The sequence below is a fragment of the Petaurus breviceps genome, unplaced genomic scaffold (assembly GCF_028583685.1).
Source record: "Petaurus breviceps papuanus isolate PSGF00001 unplaced genomic scaffold, PetGlider_PUasm1.0 47, whole genome shotgun sequence".
Lineage (NCBI taxonomy): Eukaryota > Metazoa > Chordata > Mammalia > Diprotodontia > Petauridae > Petaurus > Petaurus breviceps.
The window spans coordinates 2,918,185-2,937,510 of NW_027186349.1; positions in this window are offsets into that span (position 1 = coordinate 2,918,185).

Consider the following 19,326-nt stretch of genomic DNA (forward strand, 5'->3'; position numbering starts at 1 on the left):
GCACTTAGTTGTCCCAAAATAACCTAGAGGAAGCAAAAGTTATTATTTTATCATTCAAGTTTAGTCAGGTAATTTCCTACTTCTTGATAGGACATCAAGATAGTCAGTTACGTAAAAGTATTTCAGAAAAAAGTATAACTGGAAAAAAATGGGCCAGTCACAAAGCAATAGTAGGGTTCCATTATTATGAGAACATAGGGACTATTTTTAGCACTTTGAGTTTTACTCCTTGTCTTATCTGTGCAAGGAAGTGAACAACTGTTATAAAATATGACCAGGGATAGATTTGTAGTAATACACTCTTTGCTCAGAGTACCCATGTTTATATTATCACAAACACATGGGAGTATTATCGTAAACACATAGAAGAATTACAAGGCAAAATGCTTAGTGAGATACAAAGGGAAAAGTGTTACTGAACAGTATTTCATGTTTTTTTTTTAATTTTTTAAGAGAAAACATAATTTTATTTGGACTTAAAGATTCAATACAACTTCAATAAGCAGGGAGAATCATATGAATTTAATATTGATTTTGGTTTTCTGTCTATTGATGTGGGACTAACTGAAAAGTTATATTTTATTTTTCCATTCTATGTTCAAATAATAGAAGGCCTGTTAGCTCACTGTTAACTGCCCACATACACAAAATGTATTTAATCTTCATTCCCCTATCTACACTATACTGGGAATCTCATTTTCTTTTGAGAAATATGACTAGACCTAAAGGAGATCAATAATTCAAGAATTAAACTCAAATATAGACATAGGAGAAATTAAGTTCATGAAGAATGACAGTTGTCTAGATGAAGATATACAGTTTTCTTGAATAGCCATATGCTTAATAAAAAGTTAATCTAAAATTATTTTTTTCAAATCATACTTACATACCATATCATTGGTAAAGCATAATAATGGTGCCAGATACTCTGGTAAACTGAGATTAAAAATATCACCATTGTATTGTTGTTTTTTATACTACAAGAAGAGTGTTCACCTCCATTATCTCATCAGAATCTCATTTTTTCCCCATTTTATAGATACTGTAGGTGAAGCAATTTGAGGTTAAATGACTTACTTGAGATCACATGATATTAACTGAAATAGGTGAGATGTCATTCTAAATCTTTCCACTCTGGGTTCAATTCTCTTCCCACCATGCTGCCTCTGTGTTTTATTAGTCTTTCTCTTCATGTGCATTATGGCTTTCTCTGTTTATTAGAATTCATTATTTTAGTTAAAGTTATTGCTTAGTTTGAAAAACCAATGCTTAAAGAAACAGACCTATTGGAGGGGAGAGAACAATTGACTCTTTTAGGATTTTCTTTTTGCAGATGAATAATTAAAAAGACAGAATTGGTTATTTTAAGGTAATAGAGATAAATCACTTGCAATATTGCCAATACATACTATTTAAAAGTATAGAAAAAAAACTTGAAATAGATCAAACCTCAAAACTTTTCATTTTTCCAGTACAAGAAGAACAAAATATGAGACTATTTTCATTGATCCAGACTAACAGAGGGGATGGTACCATGCTCAAAGAGGTGACATTATGAATTTATAGCCAAAATTCAAAAATAGCAATGCTGCCATAGAAACTGTAAACAATGGAAACTCCTCTGAAACCAAAGATATGATTGTTAGAATTTTGATGAGAATTTTTCTTGCCTTCCTAGAGAATGTATCAATATGAGAAACATTAAGAAATTATCAAAGTTGTCTGAATTATAATTATTCTCAGGGGGAAAGGACAGGGTAGTAACAACAATAACTATCATTGCAAAATTGTTTCCAACTCTGTTAACATCTTGATCAAACTCTTGTTTAGACTTGTTATTGAATTGCAGGAAATCTAAACTCCAAGAATTATTATGCAAATCTGGCTGCAGTAAAGAAATATAGTCACAATATTTTGGCTATGCATCACACCTGAGAACTCCCCAAATGACCAATATTTCCAATTTTTTTTTGGCTTTTTGGAGGGGAAAGTCAGGGCAATTGGGGTTAAGTGACTTGCCCAAAGTCCCATGGCTAGTAAGTGTTAAAGTGTCTGAGGCCAGATTTGAAGTCAGGTCCTCCTGACTCCAGGGCCGGTGCTCTATTCACTGTCACCTAGCCACACCTGAATTTTTATTAATATGGGTACTCTTTTCATGAAATAATCATTTAGTTGGCAAGCTTTTAGTATATACTTACTATGTGCCAAGCACTGACACTAGGCATTAAAGATTCTAAGACAAAAATAATGATGACAAGAAGAAAAAGAAAATTTCTGGTCTTAGGAAGTCTACATTCTATTGCAAAAATAGCATGTGTTGGGGGTGGAGTCAAGATGACAGAGTAGAAGCAGGACCTCCGCTGGGCTCCAGCTTCCATCTTCCCCAATCCATGTAAAAAGGGGACTCTAAACAAACTTTGAAGCTGCATAACCCACAAAATGACACAGAGAAGCTAACCACCTGCTGAGGACAGGCCAGCAGGCCCGCAGCAATCAGCCAGCACAACACACTGGGAGCCAAACCCAGCACCATGCCAAGGCTTTAGCCCCAGGGTAGGCCTGACCAGCTGCCAGCCACAGGGAGTCCAGATCAGCAGCAGCTGTGGCCATTTCCAGATTTATCAACACATAGATGCGAAAGACAAAGAGAGAGGTCAATGCAGTCTGGACTTCGGGACCCAGTAAGTGGGAGTGCATGGCTTTCGCCCCTGGGGCGAGAAGCTGCTGAGATGTAGGCACAGCCAGCCAGCACCACTTGGCAGCTTCAGTTCCTGGCCTGCAGAGTGTAAGGGGAGCAAACACCAGTCTGATGGGTAATCACTCTTGCTTTAACCTTCTTGAATCTGGATTGCAGTCTAGGGTGGAGGTACAGGGGTGTGTGTCCATCTTGCCAGAGCATATGGAGACCTCAGAAAGGGCACCCATCTAATACCTTGAGCAGCTGAGAAAACCCCAGGCTTGGGGACAAAAGCTCCCCTTTCTGGTGGCATAGTCCTACTGTGGAAAAAAGCCTAGGGGTCAAATGACATGACCAGACAAAGGAAACAAAGCAGACAGAAGATTGCAAAGTTAGACTCCTATTTTGGGGACAAAAATGAGCAAAGCATGGAACAGGAAGAAGACAGTGAAGTAAGAACTCCTACAACAACAGTAGAGTTCTAAGGAAAATATGAGCTGGTTACAGGCCATAGAGGACCTTAAGAAGCAGATAGGAGAAGTGGAGGAAAAATTGGGAAGAGAAATGAGAACAATGCAAGAACATTATTAAATGAGAATGAGCAGCATGACTGAGGAAAATAACCTGACTGAGGAAAATAACACCTTAAAAAAACAGACTAACTCAAATGGCAAAAGAGGCTCAAAAAGGCAATGAGGAGAAGAATGCCTTAAAAAGCCGAATTTGCCAGATTGGAAAAAAAAAACCCTCAAAAGCTCACTGAGGAGAGTCACTGCTTCAGAATTTGATTGGAGCAAATGGAAGCTAATGACTTTATGAGAAATAAAGATGCTGTTAAACAGATCCAAACAAATGAAAGAATAAAAGGCAATGTGAAATATCTCATAGGAAAAAAACACTGACCTAGAAAATAGATTCAGGAGAGATCATTTAAAAATTATTGGACTACCTGAAAGCCATTATCAAAGTAAGAACCTAGAAATCATCCTCCAGGAAGTTCTCAAAGAAAACTGCCCTGATGTTTTAGAACCAGAGGGCAAAATAGAGGTTGAAAGAATCCACAGATCACCTCCTGAAAAAGATCCCCAAAAGAAAACTCCTATGAATATTATAGCCAGGTTGCAGAATTCCCAGATTAAGTAGAGAATATTATAAGCAGCCAGGAAGAAAACATTTGAATATTGTGGAAACACAATCAGGATATTGCAGGATATGGCAGCTTCTACACTGATAAATCCAAGGGCTTGGAATATGATATTCCAGAGGTCAAAGGAGCTGGGATTAAAACCAAGAGTAACCTACCCAGCAAAACTGAGTATCATGTTTCAGGGAAAAATATTTTCATTCAGTGGAATAGAGGACTTTCAAGCACTCTTGCAGAAAAACTAGAGTTGAATAGAAAATTTTACGAGAAGCAAAAGAAACATGAGAAGGTAAACAGGGAAAAGAAATCATAAGGAACTTATCAAATTGAACAAATAACATTCCTACATGAAAAACCAGTAATTGTAACTTATGAAAATTTTCTCAGGGATTGAAGGGAAAATACATATATATATATATATATATATATATGTGTGCGTGTGTGTGTGTCTATATGTGAGGGTATATGGGCATATGAATACATATGTGAATGATATGTGAATATGTGTATATATGTTTACACGTATACATGGATAGAGGGCATAGGACCAATTTAACAGGAAGTTATGATACTTAAATGTGAAATTAAGAGTTGAGAGAGTAATACAATGAGAGGACATGGGGAGAGAGAATGGGGTAAACTATCTCATATAGAAGAGGCAAGGGAGAATGGTTGCAATGGAGGGGAAAAATAGGAAGGCAAAAGGAAATGGGTTAACCTTATTCCCATTGAATTTGGCTTGAGGAGGGAATGAAATACACACTAAATAGGGTATCTCTCCCTCCTGGAGAGTAGGTGGGGAAGGGGATTAGGGGGATATTATGGAAGGGAGGGCAGACTGAGGGGGAGGGATGTTGGAAGCACCCATTTTTGAAAAAAGATGGGATCAAAGTATATCTATTATGTTATTGTTTTCATTAGCCACACATGTACAACCTATACTGAACTGCTTATCTTCCCAGTAAGGTTGGGTGACAATGGAGGAGGGCAATCAATCTGGACTTCAAAGTTTAAAATCAAATATTCAATATATATACTTTTATTAATACTATTTTACATGTCACTGGGAAATAAGATATACAGGCACTGGGGCACAGTGATTCACTGGATAATTCAAAAGGAGTATGGGATAAAATATGGAAGAGAGTAGATTGGAGGAGAGGATATCCTGTGGGACTGTTATTTTGGGGCGGTGGGTAGGAGAAAAATGGGGAGAAAATTTGTAACTCAAAATCTGGCAGAAATGAATGATGTCCAGGCCAGGAAGGCACGGTGTAGCCGGCAGATGCAAAAGCAGGCCGGGAAGGTGAGGCCGGCAGGGGCAGGCCCAGACAGCAGGGCAAGCAGAGGCAGGCCGGGAAGGGGCCTGATCAACTTGGAGGGCAAGTCTTCCCACCAACCACAAGGACCACTACCAGGCCTATCACCAAAGGGCTGGGACTGGAAAGAGCAAGGTAAGAACCAAATACAGCGGCCCCTGTCCTGGACAGCAAACACTCCTGGGGCTACCACTTCATAGCCCAGAAATTTAAAAAAAAAAGCCCCTTTCAGGACCTCCAAAGACCAGGATGACAGAGTGAATCTCACTTCCTCCAAACCCTTCCTCTGACCCTGAAAACATAGTAACTCTTGCCCCAGGGAAAAACACTCTACAGTAAAGGCTTGGGATCCTAGAGGAAAGGCGTGGCTAGGACCCTGCTCTCAAAATGGGTAAAAAGCAGAAAACAAAGACAAAGACTCTGTAGTCCTACTATCCTCAGAGGGAGGAACCAACCTCAGAGGGAGATAATGTGGCCTCCACAACCAAAGCTGAAACTTCAACAGGGAATGGGTCCCAAGCACAGAAGGCTCTCCTAGATGTGATCAACAGGAACTTTGAAAACAAAATGAGAGAGATAGAAGACAACATGAATAATTCTCTCAGAACCAAAATAGCAGAATTAGGAAAACATTATAATGAGGAAAACATCTCTCTAAAAAGAAAAGTGTATGATATGGAAAAGTAGATACAAAAATTAACCAAGGAAAATGATTGGCTAAAAACTAGAATCAAGTAAATGTAAACAAATAACTCTATAAGGAACCAAGAATTAGTCAAGCAAAACAACAAGAATGAAAAATTAGAAAAAGAGGTAAAATACCTCAAAGAAAAAATAACTGACCTGTAAAACAGTTCCAGGAGAGATAATCTGAGAGTCATAAGCCTACCAGAAAATTATGATGAAAAAATGGGCCTGAACAACATTTTCCAAGAGCTTGTTAAGGAAAACTGCCCTGAGATACTAGAACCTGAGGTTAAAATAGAGAGAATCCACCAGACACCTGCTGAAAGAGATCCTAAATTGAAAAGTCCTTGAAATGTTGTGGCCAAACTCCAGAACTACCAGATAAAAGAGAAAATATTTCAAGTGGCCAGAAAGAAAAAATTCAAATATCGAGGGTCCACAGTGGGGATCGCACAGGATTTGGCAGCCTCTACACTGAAAGATCGTGGGCCGTGGAATACCATTTTCCAGAAGGCAAAAGAGCTCAGGTTACAACCAAGGATCACCTACCCAGCGAGAATGAGCATATTCTTCCAGGCAAAGAGATGGTCATTCAGTGATATCACAGAGTTCCAAACCTTCTAAAAAAAAAAAACAGAAATCAATGGAAAATTCAACCTCCAATTACAAGATGCAACAGTGACTTAGAAAGGTAAACAAGGAAAACACACACACACACACACACACACACACACACACACCCTGCTATTTGATAAGAGCAAACTGGTTATAGACAAGTAGAGGGTATGTGTAAAAAATAAAATGACGATTTAAAAAAATCTTATTAAGAGCTACAAAGGGATTGCAATATAAGAAAGGAAATGGATGAAGTGGAAAAGGGTAAATTATGCCACACATAGAGGCATAAAAACTGTATAGCAGAGGAAAAGAAGGGAGGGAGTTTGGAAGCATATGAGCTTTTCCCTCATTGGTTCTGGTGCAAGGAGGGAATAAGAAACAGTTAAGCATAGGACTCTATGGAGAAGAAATGCAAAAAGTATCATTTTAGAGGGAAAGAGGGGAGAGAGAGGAGCTTCTCATGAGATTTGTTCCTTTCACTCTTGGTGTGAAGAAGAAATAACATACCTCATTAAGTATAAAAATATCTTACAGGCAGTAGGAGGGGGAAAGGGTTACAAAAGTGGAGTGGGAGTGGTTTGTAGGGACAGAAGTAGTAAGGGGAAAGGGGAGGAAAAGGGAGGGGGGCTGTAAAGGGAACACTGAGGGAGGCGGGGGTCAAAAGGAAAACTATTAAGGGGGGAAGGGAGAAGGGAGGGAAAATATGAACATTAACAGGGGTGGGAATAGGATGGAGGGAAAGAAAAAGATAAGAATCATAACTGTAAATGTGAATGGAATGAAATCTCCCATAAAATAGAGATGGATAGCATAATGGATTAGAAATCATAATCCTACAATATGCTGTTTACAAGAAACACATCTGAAACAGAGGGATACACACAATGTAAAAGTAAAACGTTGGAATAAAATAAATCATGCCTCAGCTAAAGTAAAAAAAAAAAGCAGGCGTAGAAATCCTTATCTCAGATAAAGCAAAAGCAAAAATTGACCTAATTAAAAGAGATAAGGAAGGAAACTATATCCTGTTAAAAGGCACCATCAAGAATGAAGCAATATCATCACTTAACATATATGCACCAAGTAGTGTAGCATCCAAATTCCTAGGGGAGAAGGTAAAGGAATTAGAGGAAGAAATAAATGGCAAAACTATACTAGTGGGAGACCTTAACCTCCCCCTCTCTAAACTTGATAATTCCAACTTCAAAATAAACAAGAAAGAAGTTAAGAAGGTGAACAGGATTTTAGAGAGTATTGGTATGATTGATCTCTGGAGAAGACTGAATGGGGATAAAAAGGAATAAACTTTCTTCTCAGCAGTTCATGGCACATACTCAAAAATTGACCATGTTCTAGGGCATAAAAACCTCACAATTCTATGCAGTAAGGTAGAAATATTAAATGCATGTTTCTCAGATTATGATGAAATAAAAAGTATATGCAATAAAGGCCCATGGAAAAGCAGACTAAAAACTAATAGGAAATTTAAAAATTTAATCTAAAGAATGAGTGGGTCAAACAAGAAATTTCATTCAAGAGAATGATAATAATGAGACAACATACCAAAATTTGTAGGATACTTTAAAGGCCGTTCTTAGGGGAAGTTTTACATCCCTGAGTGCATACATGATTAAATTAGAGAAAAGGGAACTCAACAAATTGGGCATGCAATTTAAAAACCTAGCAAAAGAACAAATTTAAAATCCCCAATTAAATACTAAATTAGAAATATTGAAAACCAAGGGAGAGATTAATAAAATTGAAATTAAGAAAACTATTGAATTAACAAATATAAACAAGAGCTGGTTTTATGAAAAACAAAAAACAACAAAATTGATAGACCTTTAGTCAATATGAAAAAAAAGAAAGAAGAAAACCAAATTATGAGTATCAAAAATGAAAAGGGTGAATCTACATCCAATGAAGAGGAAATTAAAACAATAATTATGAATTATTTTTCCCAATTTTATGGACATAATTTTGACTATCTTGGGGAAATGGATGAATACTTACAAACATACAAGTTGCCCAGATTAACTGAAGAGGAAGTAAATTATTTAAATAATCCCATCTCAGAAAAAAAATTGAAGAAGCCATCAGTCAACTCCCTAGGAAAAAATCTCCAGGGCCAGACAGATTCATTAGTGAATTCTATCAAACATTTAAAGAACAATTGATTCTGCACACTATTTGGGAAAATTAGTGAAGAAGGAGTCCTACCAAATTCTTTTTGTGACACAAATATGGTACTGATACCTAAATCAGCAAGAGATAAAACAGAGAAAGAAAAGTATAGACCAATCTCCTTCATAAATATAGATGCAAATATTCTAAATAAAATACTAGCAAAAAGACTACAGCAACTTATTTCAAGAATACTACACTTTGATCAGGTAGGATTTATTCCAGGAATGCAAGGATGGTTTAATATTAGGATAACCATCAGTATAATTGATCATATCAACAATAAAACTAGCAGAAACCACATGATCATCTCAATAGATGCAGAAAAGGCTTTTGACAAAATACAACATCCCTTCCTATTAAAAACATTAGAAAGTATAAGAATAAATGGAGCCTTCCTTAAAATAATAGGTAACATCTTTTTAAAGCCATCAGCAAGCATTATATGTAATGGGGAGAAGCTAGAAGCATTTCCCATAAGATCAGGGGAGAAACAAGTGTGCCCACTATCACCCCTCTTATTCAATCTGGTACTAGAAATGTTAGCAGTAGCAATTAGAGAAGAAAAATAAATCAAAGGAATCAAGTGAGGCAAAGAAAAGACCAAGCTATCACTCTTTGCAGATGATATGATGATACACTTAGAGAATCCTAGAGAATCAAGTATAAAACTACTTGAGAAAATAAATAAATTTGGCAAAGTTGCAGGATATAATATAATCCCAGATAAATCCTCAGCATTCTTATAAATTTCCAATTAAATTCAACAGCCAGAGATAGAAAGAGAAATCCCTTTTAAAGTTACTATGCACATTATAAAATATTTGGGAATCTACTGGCCAAAAGAAACCCAGGACCTATATGACCACAACTACAAAACACTTTTCAAACAAATAAAGTCACATCTAACTAATTGGAAAAATATCAATTGCTTGTGGCTGGGTGTAATGTAATGCCAAGGAAAGGCAACTTCCCAAGGTTCAGAATATCAGCATAGGTGCTCTCCATTTTATTCAGTGACAAATTAAGAACAGAGAAGTTCAAACATGACATCATTCAAAATACAGCATTTACTAAGTGTGATTAAATAATCTCCAAGTACTACCCCACCCCAGGACCTTACATTCATTCAATCAATTACAAAGCCCCTGTTCTAAATACTACACCCCTAGGCTGTACCTTCATTTAGTCCATCACAAAGCCCCTCTCCTCAAATGGAGATTAGTTTCCAATCCTAAGTAAAGTACATTCATTTGTTCAATCATAGAACACAAAAGGTCAAAAGTTCCCCACCCCTGGATCACAATTGAATCTACCCCAGAGTTACATCAAGTTTAAGCATAGCACTTAATACCCAAATGGAAGTCTTTTCTTCATCTTGACAGGAGGCATGTTCTCAGCAATCTTAATTCCTGGGGAGACAAGGCTTAGCAAGGCCACAAGATACATTGCCAGTCTCTTCATTGATTCATCCTCTGTCTGTAGAACAGTCCTAGAACCCCTGAAAACATTAGCAAAACCCTCTCTCAGGATTTCTGTAAACATACAACAAGAAAATTTTTCTTCAGGGCTTCTGAACCAACAGAAAGGTTCCCAGACCCCTGCAACAACAGCACTGTCCTTCACCAGTGGACAGTATTCACTCTCTGTCTGCAGGACAGTCTCAGGAGCTCTTAGCCAACAGCCAGTTTCCAGGACTTCTTCAATAACAGGACTATCTTTCACCAGTGGACAAATCTGGCAAAACAACATCAAAACAGACAGACAAAGTACCAGCAAAACAGCCATGTCTCCTCAGTCCTTGGCAGCTCTGGGGGCAGGTCTCAAAAGTCCACGGCAATTCAAAGTTTCCCTCAGCAATCCTCTCAGTCTCTCTCTGCCTCCACAAGGGTGCTGCTTCCAAAAAGTTCTTCTGCCTCTCTCTTGTCTCTCCAAATCTATGTCACCAGCTCCTCCTAGTTCAGGACTCTCTTTTCACATCAACAAGTCCATCCCACAGGTGGGATTAACAAGCTCTGGGTTTTAACACAATCAATTTGAAAATCAAGCCAATACAGGGGAATCTTTATATTCCATTACAATCACACTGGTTTGAGCTAATATAATAAAAATGACAATTTTACCTAAATTAAATTATATATTTAGTGCCATACCAATTAATTTACCAAAAAAAACTCCTTTACAGAGCTAGAAAAAATAGTAACAAAATTCATTTGGAAGAATAAACGGTCCAGAATATCAAGGAAATTAATGAAAAGAAATACTAGGGAAGGTGGACTAGCTATACCAGATTTCAATCTGTAGTATAAAGCAGCAGTCATCAAAACTACTTGATACTGGCTGAGGAATAGAGGAGTGGATCAATGGTATAGATTAGGCACATGAGATTCAAACATCAATGACAGTAGTAATCTATCTTTTGATAAACCCCCAGACCCTTGTTTTTTGGGATAAGAATTCACTATTTGACAAAAGCTGCTGCGAAAACTGGAATATAATATGGCAGAAACTGGGCACAGACCATTATCTAACACTATATACCAAAACCAAGTCTAAATGGGTGCACGATCTAGGTATAAAGTTGATACTATAAGCAGTCTCCTAAAACAAGGAATAGTTTACCTATCAGACTTGTGGAGAGGGAAAGACTTTATGACTAAACAAGGATTAGAGAACTTTATAAAATGTAAAATGGATAATTTTGACTACATGAATTTGAAAATCTTCTGTACCAACCAAACCAATGTAACTAAGATTAAAAGGAAGGTGGGAAATTGGGAAATAATCTTTACAACCTATGTCTCTGACAAAAGACTCATTTCTGAAATATACAGAGAATTGAGTCAAATTTATAAGAATACAAATCATTCCCCAATTGATAAATGGTCAAAGGATATGAACAGGCAGTTTTCAGAGAAAGAAATTAAAGATATCTATAAGCACATGAAGAAATGCTCTAATTCACTATTGATTAGAGAAATGCTAATCAAAAAACTCTGAGGTACCACATCTCACCAGTCAGACTGGCTAAGATGACAAAACAGGAAAATGACAAATGCTGGAGATGATGTGGGCAAATTGGAACACTAATGTATTGCTGGTGGAGTTGTGAACTGATCCAGCTTTTCTGGAGAGCAATCTGGAATTATGCCCAAGGGGCTATAAATGCTTTCATACCCTATGATCCAGCAATACCACTCCTAGGGTTATATCCTAAAGAGATCATAGAAATGGGAGACAGACCCGCATGTACAAAAATCTTTATGGCTTCTCTTTTTGTGGTAGCTAAGAATTGGAAATTAAGGGGGTGCCCATCAATTGGGGAATGGCTGAACAAGTTGTGGTATATGCATGTTATGGAATATTATTGTGCTATAAGAAAGGAGGAGCAGACAGTCTTTATGTTTACCTGGAGAGGCTTATACAAACCAATGCTGAGTGAGAAGAGTAGAACCAGGAGAAATTTGTACACAATTACAGACACAACGTATTTGTGATGACCAACTTTGATAGACTGGAGTCTTCTCAGCAATTCACTGATATAAGTCAATACCAAAAGACTCATGATGGAGAGAAATATGTGCATCCAGAGAAAGAACTAGAAAGAACTAAGTTTATATCCAGGTGGAAGCAAAATAGCTGATTTTTTCCTTCTCTTTTTTGGTTTTATGTCCTTTTTTACCATTTTTCATTCCAGCTGGTACAATCCGTCTTTATAACCTGACTAATGTATAATGTGAAAATATTTACAGATCCTATACTTGAGTATATGCTGCCATAGGGGGAAGGGGCAGGAGGGGGACAAAATGTGAAACTCAAGGAATTGTGGAATTGAATCCTGTAAACTAAAAGGAAACAAACAAATTAATAAAAAAAAATCTTCAAAAAAAAAGAAATGATATAAATCAGAAGCTAAAAAAGCATTTGAAAAATAAAAAAAATAATAGCACATGTCTAAATCAATACAAAGTAGATTGAAAGTAATTACAAAGCAGTTGAGGAGGGTAGGAAATCAAGATATGTCTCATGTAATTAGTGACATGAACCGAGTTTTGAAGGAGACTAAGAATTCCTAGTTGCAAAAGAATCACTTCCTTTCATAAGTCAGTAACACCTGTTCAAAAATGCCATGAGAGTAGATGGAATGAATTGTATACAGAGACAAACAAATAAATTTATTTGGCTGGGTTGGTGCTTGGAGAACCTATGCCCGAAAAAAAGTTTGGTTTTTATTCAATTTCAGAAGAAAAAATGTGTTGATTAGTTATCATGATAAATCTTGTTGATTTTGAAGTGTAAGCTATATTTTTGAGTTACCAAGAGTTCTAATATAAGTAACTTGGGAGGGACATCCTAAGAGCAAGCCCAGCAACACAAGAAAAAGTTGTATGTTAAAAATATTTAAATGGAAATAATGTAGTCATTGAGGATATGAGTAAAATCAAGGTTATGAAAAAAACAAAGCCAGATAAAATTAGTTCTATGATTTTTTTCCTTTATTCCTCTTTCCAAAGTTTGGCTTTGGAGGATTTTAAACCTCTGGCTTTTTCCCTTTTTGTTATAACTTTTATGACCTTTAAATTCATGGATAAAATGAAGGAAGATAGAATGGGTTAATAGAGGATTATGGGATTATATTTCTGGCGTGTTACCTTTCAAATATATCTGAATATTCCATTTTATCTCATTTATTCAAAATATTTGTTTTTTTTAAGGTAAATGTTAAAGTATGAGTAAATATATCTTTAAAAAGCTAAGCTTTGTAAGAAATTTGATGGGCTTATTTAACTTTAACCTAAAAATTTATGTGAACAATCATTAAAATGTGAAAATGGCTTAGATATCTATCCCTTTAAAAAAAACATTGTTTTACATTCTATTGTCCCTTTTACCCTTTCTGCTTCTGACAGTTTCTGTCTTGTCCCAAGCTCACAGCTGTTACAGTTCCAATTTCCTGAGAATGAGTTTTCCCTAATCCTATAGACTCTGCTCTGAGTTCTTTGCTCCTCTCTCTATTCCTTCATTCCCTTGGGGAATTCATTAATTCTCATGACTGCAACTGTCATTTGTGAATGGATCATGGCCAGTCTTACACCTTGAGCCTTGACTTCTTACCCTATTGCCTATTCTCCAGATGACATCTTTACTGGTATAGCTTCCTTAACATGTCAAATACTCAAAGTACTTTCACCTCATCACAATTTTTTCTTCATTGTCAACGACACCTCTATTCCAAGCTTGAAGTTTTGTAATCATTCTCTACACAAACTATTACCACAACCTGTCATATTTCCTCAGTAACATCTCTCAGATATGCTTTTCTATCTATTTCCAGAGATGCAGTAACTATCTTAGTCCAGAACCTTATCACCTTTTGGAAAGGCTTATTAAAATACCCAAAAGAGACTCCAAGCCTCACTATCATCTAGCCCACCCTACAGTGATTATAATTAATTTTTTTCACAGTAACATTTCCTTTGAATTGAATTTTCATCCTTTTTTTTTTTCTTGGGGGAGGGGGAAGGATATCATATGTTTATTTTCATTACTGTCTAAGTGAAACTCAGTATTTTTAAAAATCGCAAATGTAAATAAACAACAGCATGTTTCTGAGGAGAGGTTCATAAGATTCACTAGAGTGCCAAGGTGGTTCAAAGTTAAGAATTTCTTCTATGATGGAGTGTGATCTCATTTCATATTTTAAAATTCTATTTTTAATTTTTTTAATTAGTTTTAGTTTTCAACATTTGCTTTTATAATATTTTGAATTCTAAATCTCCCCATCTCCTCCTTCCCAAGACAGCATGCAAGCTGTATATATAGGCTATACTTGTACAATCAAATTAAACATATTTCTACATTAATCATGTTGTGAAAGAAACATCAAAACAAAAGGGGAAAAAAAACATGAGAAAGGAAAAGAAGAGAAAATTGCATGCTTCTATCTGCATTCAGACTCTTTAGTTCTTTCTCTGGATGTGGATTGCATTTCCATCATGAGTGTTTTGGAGTCGTCTTAGATCTTGCATTGCTGAAAAGAGATATGTGTATCAAAGTTAGTCATCACACAATTTTGCGCTTACTGTGTACAATGTTCTCTTGGTTCTGCTCACTTCATTTGCATCAATTCATGCCAGCCTTTCCAGATTTTTCTGAAATCTATCTGTTTACTCTTTCTCATGAAACATTCATATACCACAACTTTGAACACTATTATCAATAGTTAATTTCTTGCTCAAAATTTGTAGTCTCTCACAATTGCTTCTAATGTAAAGTCTGTGCTATTTGCCAAATTTTTTAAAGATATATTTATTTTTATTCTCTTCTTTCTTTTATCACATCTACTTCTGAAGTTCAATATTAATAAAATATATGACTGAAACAAAGAAAAAAGTATTTATTAATATTGTAACATTAATAAAATCTGAGGAAACACACTACCCTGGAAAAGTCCTACTACAACTCACACTAAATCACATCTACCAGAGGGCTGGATGTCAGTTTGGTAGAACAGTGGATAGAAAACTGGGACTGGAATCAGAAGCATCTGAGCTCAAATCCAACACTAGACCCCTAATAGCTGTGTGACCCTGGGCAAGTCACTTAACATTTTTTACCTCAGTTTTCTCAAATGTGAAATGGAGGCAACAATAGCAGCTAATTTCCAGTGTTGTGTGTGTGTGTGTGTGTGCGTGTGTGTGTGTGTGTGTCGGTGGAAGGATAATATTTATAAAGTGCTTAGAATAGTGTCTGGCATATAGTAGGAACTATATAAATATTAGTTATTATTATTAAGGATTATGGATGTCTTTCTAATGTCATAGGATTTATCCTCCATTCTGGGGGTTTCTCTTCAATTTCGACTAGTGATTAGTGCCCAGGTATCATTTAACCAACAAAATCAAACAGTTTTCACAAAGAAAAAAGATACAGCAAGAATATGGTGCAAAACAGTTACCCCCTATATACAACCTCAGTCACTGGAGAAAGTGAGCTCTCATTCAAGTAGTTGCTGCAAGATACCTGACTGATCAAGTTTGCATCCAAATATGGCATAGTCAATGGATAATAAGTGTCACTGCTTAGTTGCTTTTTTTTTTATTCTGGAAAACTTTTTATTGTTGGTGGAATGGGACACAGCAAGTTAGATGATTCCAATTTTCTTGGCAACATATAAAACATCATAGTCTGGAGCAAAACAGACATAGGACTTGTTCTCTCCATTAGGCCAGATCAGTGTGTTGACCTTGGCCACATCGATGTCATACAGCTTCTTTGTGGCCTGCTTGATCTCATGCTTGTTGGCCTTGATGTCCACAATGAAGACTAGGGTATTGTTGCCCTCAATCTTCTTCACAGCAGACCTGGTGGTCTTAATGGGTAAGGGAAACTTAATGATGGTATAGTGATTGAGCTTGTTTCCATGAGAGGCACTCTTCCAATGGTATTTGGGCTGCCTTCAAAGTCTCAGCTTCTTGGGTCGCCGGAAGGCAGGGGATGTTTGGATGTTCTTTTTGTGGTTATGGACACTCTTCAGCACTTCCTATTTGGCCTTCAAGGCCTTGGACTTGGCCTCTATCTTGGGGGGAACAACAGCTTCCTTCTTCACCTTCAGTGCCATCTTGAGGGAAAGGCTATGAACTGCTATGGTGAGTAAAGCGGGTTGCTTAGGAATTCTTTGCTCACCAGAATTGGCAAAATTTGACGTTTAAGTTCCCTGCTTTATAAAAACCTCCTGGATCTTTGGAGGCTCATCCTCCTGACCATTAAAAACTCATATGTCAAGTCTGGACTGATACCCCTTCACATAAAAACAGCAAAGAATAAATTCAAGGAGTCCAAGAAGATATACCTATGCATACACCCCACACATCAATAAAAATGAGCCAAAGCCTCTTCCCACCCAGAGGTTTAAACCAGATACACGAGAGTGTGAAATATCCTTATTAGAGTCTTTGCCCTGCCTCTCAGTTCTATTTAAGCAAACAACTTATAAGTCTCTTATTTACCAGGATTTTAAGCATCTAGAAAACTCTGTATGTGCATTCTAAGGAAGAGATCACCCAAAGTCTTCCACACAGACTGTAGCAGAGACTCCTATGCATGCACTAGAGATTGGATTTTTTTTTTTGCTTTGTGGAGGGGGAAAGGCAGGTCAATTGGGGTTAAGTGACTTGCCTGAGGTCACAAGGCTGGTAAGTGTTAAGAGTCTGAGGTTGGATTTGACCTCAGGTCTTCCTGACTCTAGGACCAGTGCTCTTTGTTCAACATCCCAATTACATTTGCTTACTATATGCTCTATACATTCTGCACTCTTGAGTCTGAACATATTCCTACTTTTGGTCTGTCCTGAACCAAGTCTACCAGCATACATTTCTCCTTTCTTTCAATAAACTAAAATTCATTATTAGGATTTAGGTTTCTTTGATCTCTCCAAATCACAGAATAATGAGAAAACCTAGCCCATTTGAACTGACTCCCATTTACACAGGTTTAAAAAAAAAGCCAGATCTTCAAGATTGTCATAATATGCTGAGTTTTTTTTTGTCTAGTAAATAAAAAAATTAGAATTGGTAATATATTAGTTAACATCAAACATGAGGATTAAATATAAATCTTTGGTACAGTGACCCATCTTTTCCTTGTAGTAAGTTAAAATCAAAACCAAACAAACAACTCTCTCTGAGAGTCAATACAGAGAAAGCTTGCTTGTTCATGGGAAAGGTAAAAACTGAATTAACTTCAAATTGGTTCACTTCCTGGGGCTGGATTTAAACTCCAAATCCAGAGACTTCTAATTGGTCCCTGAAGTCTTTGTCCCAAGGAGGGTTATCAAACTCTCTGTGAAATGGATTTTTGAATCTCAGGTTGCCCTAAGGCAGAAGCAAACAAATGCCCACATTTCTCTTCAATGTGGCCCTATCTGCTTTCTCTAAAACACCTTTTAACTTAAAAAGAAAACATAAAAAACAAGGATTTCTTGATTTTTTTTTGCCATAAGGAAAAGCATTAGTGGTATTTTCCTTAAGTCGAAAAATATAGGTCCTCTATCTCAAGGGAGTTGAATGAGAATGGTTAAGCCTTTTTTTAAGTGAAGATAATAAATTTTAAAGCAAAAACCTTGAAATAAACTAGTAAACATGTATGATAACATACCTGAATTTGGAGTGAGAGGCTCACAGCTAAAAGCCTAACTGTCTTATTTACTGCCATGAGAAAGTTATTTCAACTTTATGTGGTCCAGTTTTCTTGTTAAATGATGTCAACGTTTTCACTAACACAAAGACTCATAAATTCAATAAATAGCATTAAATATGTGCTACATGAAAAGTTATGCAATGTTGTGCCTGTACATGTGGATGGGGCACATTTATAAGTGAGGAGTATGGCCAGTTCAGGGAAACTCCACAGACTGTAAATTATTTCAAATTATACAGGTAGACTTGAAAAGCATCTATGTTTGGGGATAAAGGAGGTAGTTATGGAGAAAGTTGAAGACAAAAAGAATTAGAGGAAGCATAGATAAAAAAGTTTTTGCCTTCTCCCATAAACAAAGCAAATTTTTGATAGTTGATTTGACCATCTAATATGAGCAGGAACCCTTCTTCCCATTTCTGATCATTAACTGAATACCAAATGCTCTCTGCCTAGAAAATGTCATTTATCTGAAGCTAGAAAATATGATTCCTGATCTATGATTTGTGAAGGTCATAGTAGAAACAGAGGCTCCTGATATCAGTTAATCATTCATAAGTTGAAGAGAAAGCCAGTACCCTGCTTTGAGGCCAACCTTCCAAGACCACTATCTGTGAGAGATTAATCAGTATCTGTCCTTAAGCCCATGTGTTTGTATTGAGACAAAACTAAAGCGATCTCATTGAGTCCCCAGGAAGGGGAATATTATGCTTAAAAGAAATGTTTGTTTTTAAATACAAATCAAAAAATCAGTATTAAATTTTATTTTTTTTCTTCCAAATATCATTGCTTTGCTTTGCCTAATTTAATAAAATGTTCAACTATAATGTTTAGTCTTAAGGCTTAGGGGATTCAAACAGGATGAAGGGCATTTCCTGTTGCATGATGGATATTTGTTATTTAGTCATTTCATTCAGGCATGACACTTTATGACCCCATTTGGATTTTTCTTGGCAAATATACTAGAGTGTTTTGCCACTTCCTTCTCCAGCTCATTTTATAGAGGAGGAAAGTGAATGTGAGGCCAGATTTGAACTCAGGAAGGTGAATCTTCCTGACTCCAGGCATGGCGCTCTATTGTGCTACCTTGCTGCCCTATAATGACATACACTTTTGGAACATTAATAATAAATGAGATACAAATTTTGCTATCAAATAATTTATAATCTAACAGAGAGTTGGTAGACATATGGTGTGTACATGAAATCATAATAGTTAAAATTTAGATAATATTTTAATATTTGCAATGTAGTTTACATGCATTAGCTCATGTAATTCTTGAAATAGCCTTGTGAAATCAGCAATACAGTTGTTATTATTAACATTTTACAGATAAATTAACTTCCTTGCTTATAATCACATAAATTTTTAGAATTAAAAGTCATGTTACTAAATAAATTCCAGTGTTAAAACCCAATATTCTTTTCACTACATTATGCTAAGTACACATACCCAAGGCAGAATGTCACACAAAGGATAAATATAGGTGAAATAATAAAAGA